This window comes from Adiantum capillus-veneris, chromosome 6, assembly GCF_014529385.1.
Source record: "Adiantum capillus-veneris isolate H3 chromosome 6, ASM1452938v2, whole genome shotgun sequence".
NCBI lineage: Eukaryota > Viridiplantae > Streptophyta > Polypodiopsida > Polypodiales > Pteridaceae > Adiantum > Adiantum capillus-veneris.
Window position 1 is genome coordinate 165,508,970 of NC_140936.1, and position 15,453 is coordinate 165,524,422.

At 38.6% G+C, this 15,453-nt stretch overlaps 1 pseudogene; it reads right to left on the reverse strand.

The window, feature by feature from the left end:
• Window positions 1–4,674: 4,674 nt before the first annotated feature.
• Window positions 4,675–5,429, reverse strand: LOC147456656 (hypothetical protein At1g04090 pseudogene; annotated as a pseudogene).
• Between the last annotated feature and the right edge of the window lie 10,024 nt (window positions 5,430–15,453).

A 15,453-nucleotide genomic window follows, 5' to 3' on the forward strand; every position in this document is an offset into this window, starting at 1 on the left:
TGTACATCATAAAATTAACTTACTACTAGACACTTTTAATATATTCATATTTGAAATCAATATGATCCAAATTGATACAGACAAAAATCTCAATTTAAGGCAAGTAGGACCATTTATTATTGAAAAGATTAAGTAATATGTATGATAGAGAGATAGATAGATAGAGAGAGAGAGAGAAGTGTTTTACTTTACCTTGAGGTATCTACTCAAAGTTAAAAAGTTTTTGGCAAGTACCTTACAATTCCCATGACATCAACTAAGAGTAGACACAAAAACAGATGTTAGTTTAAAAATTGTACATGTCACCATAATATGTAAACATTTGCAATATGATGATTTGAGACAGTAAATAAGGACTTAAATATTTGTAGGATAATCTTAGGTAGGTTTTTGCAAAAAAAAAGTTTCATAATGGGGTCATTGGAAATGTGATTGATTTTTCAACAAGTTATTCTTAACCATTATTATTGTGCTTTTCGAGGATTAAAACTCACTCTTCTTTGACATAGCAAATTTGTCCACTATTGAAAAAATTCCTAAATATAGTGTAACAAACAGTAAGGTTGTTCTACTTGAAATTTCATTTTAATTAGTTAAGTAAACATTAATATATGAAAATGTTCTACTACACTACAAGAGGTCAGTTGGATTCCGACGCCACATTACCGGTGTCACTGGCCGGCGTCCGTATATGTGTGTATTTATGGAGGGAGCTAAGGTTTTTTTTTTTAAAAAATGATTTTCAAATTTCCAACGCTTCTTTCGGCGTCTATTCCGACGACATCGCGAATGCACATACCGACGTCCCTCTTCCAACGGTTGTACCAAAAGCTGTACCGACGGCACCTACAAAAATCAAAACCGCGGGCTTTCTCTACACATTTCTCTTAGTTCTTGCGCGTTTTCTCAAGCTCTCCTCTTCCCCATCTCTCACAGATCTGTTGTGATACACGTCGTCGGAGGTGCTAATCTTGCTTGTGGGTTAGCACATAACACTAAGGTAAGATTATTTTCATGTTTACTATAGATTTAGGGTTTAGGGTTTAACTTTGTGTTTGTGTGTGTGTTTTTGCAGGTTCCAGGACTTTTACAACAACTTTCATTGCTCAAATAGGATGAATGTGAGTGCTCAAAAATTTCATGCTTTAAACTTTGAATGCTTTAAAAGAAATTAGTATTTGTTATTTGAAATTTCATTTTAAATTATGAAAAAAATTTATTTAAGTTTATGACAAAATCTTGTTTTGAATAAATTTTTTATTGAATTATGTCGTTTTTCAAATTATGCAGTTGATGGGGTTTATGTTTTAGGTTAAATTTAGGTTATAAGTTAAGTTAGATTAGGTTAGGTTACGTTAAGTTAAGCTACATTGTTAGGTTAGGTTATACGTTAGGTTAGGTTAGGTTATCTTATACGTTAGGTTAGATTAAGTTAAGCTATGTTAGGTTAAGTTATATTCAATTAGGTTAAGTTAAGCTACATTAAGTTAAGCTAGGTTAGGTAAAGCTACATTAGGTTAAGTTAGGTTAAGCTACAATCGACAATACGCAAAGCCATAGAGCTGCCTATGGAGTCATCCTATGGTTTGGTCTCAAAATTAGGCCTTGGACACAATTTGGGTAGGATGTCTGGCAATTCTCATCTTTTGGCTTTGATCCGTCAAAATTTGGTCAAGTTTCCACTTTCCGGGTGAAAATAGGATCAAACCTACCTTCTAAACACACTGGTAACCTCAGATTTTCAAAAAAATGCCCAAATCACCATGCAGACATCCTACGCGTAGGATGTCTACTGCTTATTTTTTCAAACTGAAGTGTCCCTGATGCTTCCTTATGCTCTCAGCAAGTGCAAGTATGCTTCACAATTGCAAAAACATGCAAAAATCACTCAATTTAAGCCTTTTCTGAAATTTTACGTTTTTTGACTCCGCCTTTTGGCTTTTGGTCAACAAAAAAAGGGAAAAACACTCAAGTCAATATGTTAGTAGGGTAAAACCTACCCTGTGAACCCACTGGTGCAGTCAAAATTTTCAAATTTGGTTTCCAGAACCCCCTTAAGACATCCTACACGTAGGATGTCTATGTTTACAAAATTGCAGGTTTTCTTCACAGAACCCTTCCAAATGCTCTTTTATATGCACAGCATCAGTCAGTCATACAAAAATATCCACAAAAGCTTGTTTAATGCATTTTTACCCTCAAAAGCACACTTTTTCGTGATTTCAAATGCAATCAAGCACTTTAGCAAATAATTCAGTGTTGAATAGCTCTAGATCAGAATCGGATCACTTACCTAAAGCTACTCCCACAAATCATATGGTTTTGCATCTATGAGTAGAAAAACGCTTCACTGCCACACATGGACTAGTAAACGCTTTTATCACCTCACAAATCACTCGACCACCAACAACTACTCTAATCCACAGATCTTAACTAAGCCTATCTAGTCGCAGACCCTCGGCAAGACACACGCTTCCTGGCTATCCACTTGATCGCGGAATATCCTCTTCCGGATCCACTTAAGAAAAACGCTTTCTTTAGCCGAAACTAAATCAAGCAACCATCACACGAGTGTTAGTAGGAAACCTACTTAGGTCCTTGTGTCCCTGGCAGTGGCGCCAATGTTGCGGGAGTGACTCACACACCCATGAAGTGCATGCAAACACTACCTAGATCCACATAATGTCAATCAAGGACACAGATGACACGATAGTCACACGGAGGAAATCTCTTTAGCTTGTCAGGCTGAGACCATCCTACACATACAACACTCTGGAAGGCCAACTAAACCACAATCAAGAACCTCACTGCTCTCAACTACACCACCTAGCCACATACACACGTACGGAAGGTAACTCACCTAATCATGCCAGATTCGTACGAAACTTAAGGAACACCATCCCCTCACTAGGATACACCTTTCCCTAAGCTTCTACACTCAAAACCCTCACTCTAAACCCATCTGCGGAAAACGCGTAGGATGACAGAGCAGAATTTTGAAAGTGCCCGAAACTGAAATTTATGAGTACCTATGCGTAGCTTATGTCACCACAATTCTATAGACTATTAGCACACAGAAAACAGACACCGTTTGATACACTTACGGCCACAAATAGCTCGTAGATGCATCAGCGTGTGCGCTTCGTCTCGCGTGGAATGCTTGGCGTTGTCGCGTACCTCTCCTCGAGCCTACAACAATGGTGCAGTCGGATCTCCAATGTGTTGAGCGAGCCGGGCGTAGCGAGATGATAAAGCTCACGCTCACTCTCTTTCTCTCTCACACACAGTAGATGGCAGCGCTAAAGTTTTGATTATGATTAAAGTCTCTTTTTACAAAATGACCTAGGTACCTTATATACTAAGGCTACCTTAGGTTTAACCAAAAATGGGGTTGAAAGGGTCAAATGGCTTTGTATTTACAATCTGGAAGTGCCATTGCACCCCAGCTTCCGAAACTAGAATAACTACTCATTACAAATGACGTTTATAGCCATAATCCGTAGCATTTCATAACTCACAAAAGATAAGACTTTGGTAGGAAACTTGAGTTATGTTGTGTTGTTGACCCAGCGGTCAACACCCCCCCATTGCTAAATGGCTAGTAGTTTTTGCTATCCCACCCAGTTGTTGAATGGCTAGTAATGAATTGTTGTTGGAGGCTAATAAGTGCTAACATATTGGTATGTCTATCTCAAGAAATGCCATTACTCCGCAGTCTGTGTTCTTTGGCTTCTCCAGCACCAAATCTCTTTGTGTGGAAAAAGGAATTAGCTTCCGCTTCTACTCTTGACTATTCTTTTGATCCTGGTTGGCAGCTCCTTTCCTGGTTGGCAGCTCCTTTCCGGCAACACCGTTCCAATGGATAAATCCAAGATCTTATGAGTAGAAGAAGAATAAAAGAAGAAGAGATTTTAACAGATCTTAGAGGTCTCTTTGAGGTCGTTCCTACCAAGTAGGAAAATTTCTCTCTCTCTCTCTCTCTCTCTACCAAGTTCCCAAGACCATGTTCAAGCCCTCATGTTCCTTACTAGTGGCACAGTTCCAATGGATAAATCCAATGCACACAAATCACAAGAGACTATTGTAGGCAGTTTTTTTTTGCTCTTCTCATTCACTTTCACCTTCGTGCGCAAATACAATAGAGGTTGGGAGATGCGAATAGAGGTCAAAGGAAGACGACAAGATGCAGGTTGAGAAGGTATCACAACAAGTGATGGGATATGTTTGATTATGTGCATGCAAGCTGCTATTTTCTTCTTTGCCTCCTCCTTGCTGAGGCAACCTCCAAAATTTGCTTGCCTATCTTGATGATTGCATGGTACTACAATGAGGGCAGACACATTGTAGATAAGAAATGGTAGCAAATATGTCCAGCGAGAGAATCATCATGTTCCATTTAATGTGGGTAGATTTCTTAGTTTACCTTCAGGCCGGATTTAGAAGAGGCTTGCAAGCTAAATAGCTAAGAGGGAGGGTTTGAGGGAGGGTTTGAACAAGGGATAGCTAGGGTGAGGGGAGGGATTAGGGAGGGGGGTGCCAAGAGGATAGTTGGGGGTCCTAAATAAAGGAGGGACTATGGGTGGAAGATAATAATTTTTTCCATGGGTGCCAAAGAGAACTACTATGGTAAACGTGTGTTGACATTCAATCCCATAGGAATTAACTATCACTTTTTCAAGCAGTCTTAAGGGTCTTTCGCATTAACTGCAGCCATGGAGGATCTTCATAAGAATTTTTGAATCCAATGTAGTTTGCAGATATGATTTCAAAATTTTGGCTGGCATCCAGAAAATAATGGCTTTTATCTACATCATTCCTAAGACCCACTCCATGATCGCGTAGAAGGTGAATCCCTAGATGAGGATATCTTGCATGGCCCGATCTAGATGCATATACCACAAATTTGTTGCCATTAGCATACTCTAGATCGTTCAAATCAACCCACATGTCGCCACTCTACTACGATAAAAAGGACCTTTGAAAGATTTCCTTCCAAGTTATCAATCCGTAAAGTGACATGCTCCCAATCAGACACATACTCCTCCATTTTGCCAAGGTCCAAGTGTATAATCTCAAATTTGGCTCTTGTAGCATCCAATATATGTGAAGGCTCCAAACATCTGTTTTGCATGAGCATACATCTTTGCAGTTGGTAGATTGCCAATCCTCACCTCATCTCTAGTGCCATTACTGGGAAGATATATGCAATACTCATCATCATCAAAGCCATCTGCAAGTAAGTTTGATCCATTCCCTATAATCAATGTTTGTGCACTCTGTCCTTTTGAACAAATCAAGGCCCCTTCACCAAAACACCAATGTACTAATGTAGGAAAATAATGTTCTTTAGGTTGAAAGTAGATGATTGGTCCATATGCTTTAATTAGAGAGTTAAGTTGTTCTAGAGATGGCAATCCAAAGAGATCAAGTGTTTATCTGCATCATTCCTAAGACCCACTCCATGACGTGAATCCTTGGATGAGGACAGCTTGCATGGCCCGATCTTGATGCATATACCTCCTGCTTGCTAAGGCTTCCTTCAAAATTTTCTTTCCCATCATGATGATTGCTTGGTATTGCAACAAGGGAAGCCACATTGTACATAATAAATGGTAGCAAGTATGTCCAATGAGATAAACATCATAGTTCCATTAATCAATGTGGGTAGATTGCTTTTGTGCTTCAAGAGCTTCCTGTCCAAAACATGTTAGTTAGGGGCTCTTGATAAAGACGCCATCTTTTGGAATGCAAACTCATTGTGGGGTTTGGCCAAAAGGGCAGGGCCACCAAGCCCTGGGTTGTGTAAAGCGAGGGAAACTCTTCAAACGCAATCATCCATAATTGCATCTTGACAAAATGTGGTTATAGGCAAAACGCCGATCTGGGAAAAACAAATTGAATTTGACCAAGGAGCACTAGCTCCCATAGGGTAAGAGAACTCATAATTGTTCGTGGCACATGCATGCATCATGATGGGTGTAGCATAATGAAGAGGGTGATAAGGCAACCTATCTGCTGCACTTGAGTTTGAGACATCAGAAACAAATGGAGGCCCAATTCCCATGATGCTTACTTGACATTACAACATCTTCACTGTCTTGCAATACCACTCCGCAAAAGATGTTTAACTTAAGAAAGTTATCTAAATCATAGAAGTTCTAGCCATGATTGTGAGAAAAAGGACTATGTTTGATAGTGTATGTGGTGTGTGTGCAAATTTTTTTGAAGATCGGGACAAATTTGCCATGTCAAAAAAGAGTGCTAGGTTAATATTGTTGACAAGCACAATAAGAATGGTAATGAATAACGTGATGAAAAATCAATCACATTTTCAATGACCCCATTGCAAAAAAATTTTCCCTCAAAAACCTACCTAAGATTTTCCTACAAATATTCGAATCTTAATTTGCTTGCTCAATTCATCATATTGCAACCTTTTACATATTATGGTGGCACCTAAAGTTTTTAAACTAACATCTATTTTTGTGTCTATTCTTAGTTGAGGTCATGGGAACTGCAAGTTACTTGTCGAATACTTTTTTAACTTTGAGTAGATACCTCAAGTGTAAACCACCTATCTCTCTTTCTCTATAAATAAATAAATTAAAAAGAAAATTTTAGTAGAAATTCTTTACTATATAGGATTATTTTTAAGAGTGGATAAATTCACCATGTCAAAGAAGAGTGTTATTAAAGATTGTTGACAAGCACAATAAGGATTGTGAGGGCTAACTTTGCCAAAAAAACATTCATATTTGCAATGAACCCATTGTAAAATAAATTGAGATAAGAGTTTTCCACAAATATTCAAATCCTAACTTATTTTCTCGTAGCATCATATTGCAATCTTTTACATATTGTGGTGTCATATATAGTTTTTAAACTATCATTTTTCTTTGGATCTACTCTTAGTTGATCTCATTGGAATTGGAATTTACTTGATGAATACTTTTTACACTTGAGTAAATACCCCAAGGTAATTCTCTCTCTCTCTCTCTCTCTCTCTCTCTCTCTCTTCACTTCTATATATATCATACACTTAATATTTTCAATTAGAAATAATCATACTTGCGTTAAAGAGAGATTTAAAATATGAATTATTTGATTTCATATATGAATATAATAAACATGTCTAAACTCAAGGTAATTTTTTGTATTACAAAAACATATACAATAAGAACTTACATGGTGTCCTCTTCATTGTTGCCATGTCATCATCCATATAAATTCACTATGTCAAAGAAGAGTGTTAGTAAATATTGTTCACAAGCACAATAAAGATTGTGAGAAATAAGTTGTTGAACACTCACTCATATTTGCAATAAACCCATTGTAAAAAAAAATGTATGTTGAAATTTAGGTAAGAGTTTTCTATAAATATTTTTAAGTCCTAACGTACTTGCTCATGCATGTCATCTTTCATATGCATGTAGCAAAAGATGTTTAACTTAATAAAGTTATCTACATCATAGAAGGTCAAACCATGATTGTGAGAAAAAGGGCTATGTTTGATAGTGTATGTGTTGTGTTGTGTGTGTGAGAGCTATTGTAATGTAGATACTATTTTAGTAGGTAGATGCACCTCAATGCGATATCCAGTTCATGACCATGACAATTCAATAATCGTAGGGTGTCATTGTGTATGTACTATGTAGTTAGGTAGATGCACCTTGAGGTGATTTTTTATTCTTCAAAATCTTTAATGAATCCAACCCTTGGGTACATTACCCCAAACAATTGTTGGAACTGGTCCCAAACCCACCCACACCAAAGTTAGGACAACAATTTTCTAATTAATATTCATATGTTTATGACTCCATATGCTAGGTTTGTGTGGATAACATTTTGTACATAATAGAACATTTCCATACATAAATGTTTACTTAATTAATTATCATCATAGGCTACAATGATGAGAGAGAGAGAGAGAGAGAGAGAGAGTGTGTGTGTGTGTGTGTGTTCTTTTTGTGATGCACCCACATTAATTAAGCGTGATACACATGTACCATGCCCGATCAAATGGAGGCACTATTGCATGTGTCACTTATTATGCATCTATTGTTGTTGCCACATTATTGTTGGTTGTTGGACTCTTTTGATAGTGTATGTGGTGTGTGCATAAATTTTTTTGAAGATTGGAAAAATTTGCCATGTCAAAGAAGAGTGTTAGGTTAATATTGTTGACAAGCACAATAAGAATGGTTAAGAATAACCTGCTGAAAAATCAATCACACTTTTAATGACCCCATTGCAAAACATTTTTCCTTCAAAAACCTACCTAAGATCTTCCTACAAATATTTGAGTCTTAATTTACTTGCTCAATTCATCATATTGCAACGTTTTACATATTATGGTGGCATCTAAAGTTCTTAAACTAGCATCTATTCTTGTGTCTACTCTTGGTTGATGTCATGGGAACTGCAAGTTACTTGCCAAATACCTTTTAACTTTGAGTAGATACCTCAAGGTAGTGTAAACCACCTATCTCTCTTTCTCTATAAACAAATAAATTAAAAGGAAAATATTAATAGATTTACTATATAGGATTATTTTTAAGAGTGGATAAATTTACCATGTCAAAGAAGAGTGTTATTAAAAATTGTTGATGACAAGCACAATAAGGATTCTGAGGTCTAACTTTGCTGAAAATCATTCACATTTGCAATGAACCCATTGTAAAAAAAATTGAGATAAGTATATTTAAATCCTAAATTATTTTCTCATGGCATTATATTGCAATATTTTACATACTATGGTATCATATATAGTTTTTAAACTATCATCTTTTCTTGTGTATACTCTTAGTTGATCTCATTGGAATTGCAATATACTTGATGAATACTTTCTACACTTGAGTAAATACCCCAAGGTAACTCTCTCTCTCTCTCTCTCTCTCTCTCTCTCTCTCTATATATATATATATATATATATATATATATATATATATATATCATACACTTAATCTTTTCAATAAGAAATAATCGTACTTGTGTCAAAGAGAGATTTGACATATGAATTATTTACGATTAATTTTGATTTCATATATGAATAAACTAAACTTGTCTAAACTTAAGTTAATTTTTTGTATTACAAAAACATATACAATAAGGACTTACATGGTGTATTATTCATTGTTTCCATGTAAATATCTTCCAATATAAATTCACTATGTCAAAGAAGAGTGTACGTAAAGATTGTTCACAAGCACAATAAGGATTGTGAGAAATAAGTTGTTGAACACTCACTCACATTTGCAATAAACCCATTGTTAAAAAAATGTATGTTGAAAAATAGGTAGGAGTTTTTTATAAATATTTAAGTTCTAACGTACTTGCTCATTCATGTCATCTTTCATATGCATGTAGCAAAAGATGTTTAACTTAAGAAAGTTCTCTACATCATAGAAGGTCAAAACCATGATTGTGAGAAAAAGGGCTATGTTGATAGTATATGTGTTGTGTGTGCGAGAGCTATTGTAACGTATGTACTATTTAGGTAGGTAGATGCACCTCAATGCAATTTTTGATAGTGTTGTGGGGTGTATGTGATATCCGGTTCATGACCATGACAATTCAAGAATCGTAGGGTATCATTTTGTATGCACTATGTAGTTAGGTGGATGCACCTTGAGGTGATTTTTGATTCTTCAAAATCTCCAATGAATCCAACCCTTTGGTCCATTACCCTAAACAATCGTTGGAACTGGTCCCAAACCCACCCACATCAAAGTTAGGCAACAATTTGCTAATAAATATTCATATGTTTATGACTCCATATGCTAGTTTTGTGTGGATAACATTGTGTACATAACACTACAAGATGTCGCACAGAAATCGGCACACGTATCGACGAAATGAAGTTACTTTATAAACTAAAAAGCGCTAAAATAGGCCTCGAAAGAGACGTCGATATCGTAGCGTTGATATGACCATCGGTATAGTGGACGTCGGAATAAACCTTTAAATAGGCATCGTAATATGCAACGTAATAAGCACCGATATTTATATGTGAATTCCCAACGCTCATACTGTTGCCCCTACCGACGTTCATATTGTCACGTGTACCGACGACCAAAACCTACAAATTTTTTTTGGGCAGAGAGGGCTGGGAACTAATGTTGCATGTACTGCAGCAAAAGAAAACAGCCCTCTCTGCCCAAAGGAAGAGTGCACAAGAAACCGCACTCCACCTACAAGCTGACGCTAAAGAGTGAGTGTATGGAAATTAGCAAAATTGTAAGAATAACATAACCTGTTAACATAATTAAAACATGAGTCGAAAGCTGTAAAACTATAAACATAACGTGTTTGCCATACCATAACTTGCTTGTCATACCATGACCATAATAGCCATACCATCATTGCACAACCATAACCATAACCATCACATGATTGCTATACCATCATAGCAAAACCATAACCATCACATGATTGCCATACCATCATTGCACAACCATAACCATAACCATCAGATGATTGTCATACCATCATAGCAAAACCATAATCTTAAGCTGACTGTCAAACCTTAACCATAACATCTATGCCATACCATAAACATAACCATAAACCATAAACATAAGCACTACAAAACTGTACATATGCAAACAATCACTGAATGAGAAGACTCTCATGGTAATGCCTCCCAATCTACGTCCTCTCCCTCCTCCTGCAGCTGGGTCAAAAGGGCCACAAGTCCATGCTTGTACCCATACTTCTCCTCTTGGTGTGTCGGAAGGTGCTTCACGATAACTTCCTGCAAAATTATGGTTTAATCATTAAATAAATCTTCAAATAACATATATATTATCAATAATTCAAAGCATGCGTATAATACTTACAAACTCATGTGGAAGCATATCGTACCCTCCACTCCCAAGATGTGACGCTCCAGTAGACTCTAAATGTGCTATGACTGCATCTCTCTGCTGTTGAAATCTATCGGGATTGTCTTGTGTCCCTCGTGAAATCCCCATCCACTCCTCTGCATCCAACCATGCCGGCTTGGGACTGCCGTCATTGTACCTATCTCTCGCCTCTGACCGATGGTGTGACATTGTGGACTTTGCCATGCTCAAAATCCAATTTTTCGAGACTTGATTGTACCCCTCTGTCGGCATGTACTCTCTCTGAATGGTGTCGACAATGTAATTATTTCTCTCAGTATCAAGGTTTTCTCAAATCTCCATCACAGAGTGACCAAACCAAATTGTACAGAGCAGTCAAATCCTCTATCGCATGGCCTTTTCGACGCTATCTACCACAACAGCCCCATCCCTGCTCTTGTACACCTTGCTAGGATCATGCTCGTGTGATCCCCAAGGTGTACGTGGTGTGCCCATTGTGTGATCCCCAAGGTGTACGTGGTGTGCCCATCGGTGAACTATCTACTGAAGAGAGTGGTGGAAGCTCTCTCGGTGGTGTGGACGGATCGGTAGAACCGCTACCACAACAACCACCACCTTCAGAATGATGCCTACATCGTCTCAAGGATGAACCACCCGTCGGTGTAGGGGGCACACGAGTCCCAGGCGTAGGGGGCACACTAGACTACGGTGTGGGGCCGCTCGGTGTAGGGACCACACTAGTCCCGGGCGTAGGGTCGGCCATAGTAGGTCTAGAAGGACCTGCACCCCAAAGGTGTTGTGCCATCGCGATCTGCTATGGTCTGAACTGAGACAAAAACGTGCGGGTGACATGCCGACCGGAGTGATAGGAAAACTAAAACTAGGAGAGTATGGCTCATGGTCATCGGCCATGGCTAATCATACACAAACAACACCCACAAAATACGTTAGTTTACGTAAGAAATGCTTAATCAATACAAATAACAAATCAACAAAAATGCTACACAAATGAAAACATCTAAAGTGTATTTTAGACTAATAAAAAGATATTTACAAAAGGTTTCCTAGCAAAAGTCATTAGTTAATCTCTCATCCTCTATGAGATCTGATGCACCAAAGATGTCTATTTCAATCTGTACTTCTGCATCTTTGTCATCGAACTCTACTTCTTCGTCGCTCTCTGCATTAGCTTCACTACTTGACACCTCATCTCTAAGTTTAGACAATTGCTCAATGCTGACATCCACCTCAAACTCTAAACTTAAATTTGGAGTCGGTCCTGCACTTTGTTCTGAATCACCTCTTCGAGCTCAACATGCAATCCTTCAAACACTTTCTTGCTACATGGAGCAGCTTGAACGACATAGAGCCAGCAGGGTTTTGACAGATCATTCTCATCATTTTCTGTGCATAGTGGATTGTGTATAAACACAACTTGTTCACAATGCTGCGGAAGTACGAATGTATCCCACACATCTGTCAACACCCGCCTAGAGTTCACTTGAATCAATCCACTCTTGTCTTTGCGCACAGTTGCATTAGGGCCGTCGGTAATAACTTTGAACCACTTGACATCAAAGATAAACATATCAAACTTTCTAAAGCTAATCTTCAAGATGTCTTGGATGTAGCCAAAGTATTCAAGTTGGCTAGTCTCTGCATTCTCATCCATGGCAATACTCCTACTTTCTTGGTTGAAGCTTTCCCTAACACCACTGTCGAAAGTGACCCTTTGTCCGTCTATTCGTTGCACTCTGAAGTGCTTCCCATCCAACCACAAAGCTCCATATTTGTGATATTGTAGCCACAAAATTGAAACAAACTAAAAGTTATTAAAGAAAACTAATTTTCATGTGGATCTCGAAAAGGAAGTTGTGAAATGTACATGCCAATCGCAACCCCTTGACATCTCCTCTTCCTCTTCAGTAATCAACACTCCACTCCTCTTTGCCTCTGAGAGTGTCGCATCTAACCACCGCCCAGTTAGAAAGTCATACAATTTTTGAAGATGATCTGGAAAAGGAAGGTTTCTAGTTGCACGGTTGCACTTGAATTGAAGGCGATCTGTCAAACATTGTTGATTTTCCCCTTCGTACCTCTCTAACCAACTTTGCATGATTTCTGAGTTGAGAAGGAAAAATCTCTTAACCTTTTCTCGCATTGTGATGTCCATCTTCCTAACAATGCCTTGTCCCTACGGCTCGTCCCCTGTCACCTTGATGTTGACAGGGCATCTCTAGATCAATTGAGACAAAAAATTCATTGATGAGGACAAGAGACTCTTGTACAAGCCATCCTTCGGCCATGCTACCCTCGGGGCGAGCCCTTTGACGAACAAACCCCTTTAAAGTCTTCATAAATCTCTTCAAGAAGAACATCCACCTGCCATGGACCATCCCAGCAAGTGCAACTTCATCAACCACATGCACAAGTACATGCATTTGGATGGTGATAATGTTTTTTGGAAAGTAATTCTCCACCATGCACACTGCTTCAATAGCATTTAAGCGTGTTGCATCGATTATGTCTTCTCTTATCTCTTTTGAACTGATCCAACGTACCAACTCATCACTGATTTTGTAGATTGTTCTTCTAATATCATCTGTCAAACAACCCTTTATGGCAATTGGTAAGATGAACTGTAAAAATTTGTGCGAATCGTGGGACTTAAGACCACTGAGATTGTCATCTCTCGTGAAAGCCGTTTTCAAACAACGCATGCACCCTGTGGGAGTCTTGAATGAAGATATAGTCTTCTTCACTTATTTCTCTTCTGCGCAACTCCAAACCCATGGACCTTTTGGTATAGACCACTTTCCATTGGGTTTAAGTCGAGGCCACATCTCTGGATTCGACCCATAGCCCGCAGGTCATCTCTTTGGGCCTTGCTCTCCCTTTTTCTAGTGATGGTCTTCCAGACGATCTCCCCCACATTCTTGAAGAAGTGCATTGGGTCGATCAAATGATTAATCAGCAGGTCACTCCAATACGAGAGATCATGGAAATAGAAAGTCTTTTCATTCCAGGTGGCATCCAATCTCCCCTCTCCAGCCACATGTTTTTCCAATCGCTCTCTTTCAGTGGATGCATGTCATGTTTGCATATGTTTGGCCCACGTAGCTCATGTCCTTCAGGCAAAAATCTACCATTCTCCTCGTAAACTATCTTCCTCAAATGCTCAAAGCGGTGGAAGCCAAGTCGAGGACCACATTTTAGACATGCATGATTGCCCAAGTAACTCAAGCCTGAAACATCACATATTAATATTTAAAATCATTGACATAGCCATGAATCACATGTGTGTGGGGGTTTTAAAGGCACTTACCCGAGCACTCACCGAAGCCTGGCCAATTTTGCATGGTCCACATGAGAATGCCTTGCACATGTACATTCCGTCATCCGATTGGTTGGGACATATCAACCATATCGATTCCTGTCCACAAGATTTGGATCTCTTCTATAAGTGGTGCCAGATAGACTTCCATGTTCTTTGCTTTGTACTTTCCTGGGACAATCAATGACAACAACAGATGGACCTTCTTGATAGCGAGCCATGGTGCAAGATTATAATTAACTAGAAAAATAGGCCATGTGCTCCATGACAAACTCTGTAATCCGAATGGGTTTACTCCGTCCATTGCCAGACCAAAGCGGATACATCGAGGCTCGTTCTTAAATGTAGACCAACTTTCCTCTATGTGCTTCCATGCACGAGAGTCCGCAGGTACCCGCATGACATCATCTATTGATCTAGTATTTGAGTGCCATGTCATCAAAGCGGATATAGACTTGCACCTGAACATGCTCTTTATTCTTGGAATGATAGGAAAGTGTCGAAGGACCTTTGCAGGGATAAATTTTCCTTATGTGTCCTCCCTTTACCTGTTTGATCCACAATTGGGACACTGTTCCAAGTTTGCATACTCATTGCAAAAAAGTATACAATCATTAGGACATGCATGTATTTTTTGATAATCCAAGCCCAAATTAGTTAGAGAATTTTTAGCGGCTAGATGGGTAGGGGGCATGTGATTCCCTTCTAGCAAGATTTGCTCATTCAGCAACCTGATGTTACATGAACAAGTCAACCCTTTGATCACTTTATATGTACTGTAATTTTCACTTTACCATGCTTAGGATAAATATGTTTGCCTGAAAAGCTCGTGACTGAGATGTCAGACCAATCATAGACAAACTACAAATTAAGCATTGCCAATGCGGTACGGAGAACTGAGATTTTTGCACCATTTTAGAGTGGCATGCGTGCAAGACTTTGCATCATCTTGTCCTCCTCATCGTTGCTATCATGCCATCGATATGATGGCTGAGGTTGGTCCACACTATGCGTTCAATGTTGTCGCCTTCTATGTTGGAATCCATGTCAAAGAACGGGTCCAACATCTGCTCCATCTCTACTTCTTGAAATGCCGCTTCAGGTATTAGTTGGGAGGACTCAGTCGTTGATGGCTGCTCATTTGAAAATCATCTTCTCTGGGATGAAGCTGAAGCAATATCTACTTGCGGACTTTGACCTTCAATATCTAGACCATGAGATTGATAACGCAGGTCTTGTACTTGCTCTATCAAAAAGAGAGTGTGATTGTGTATG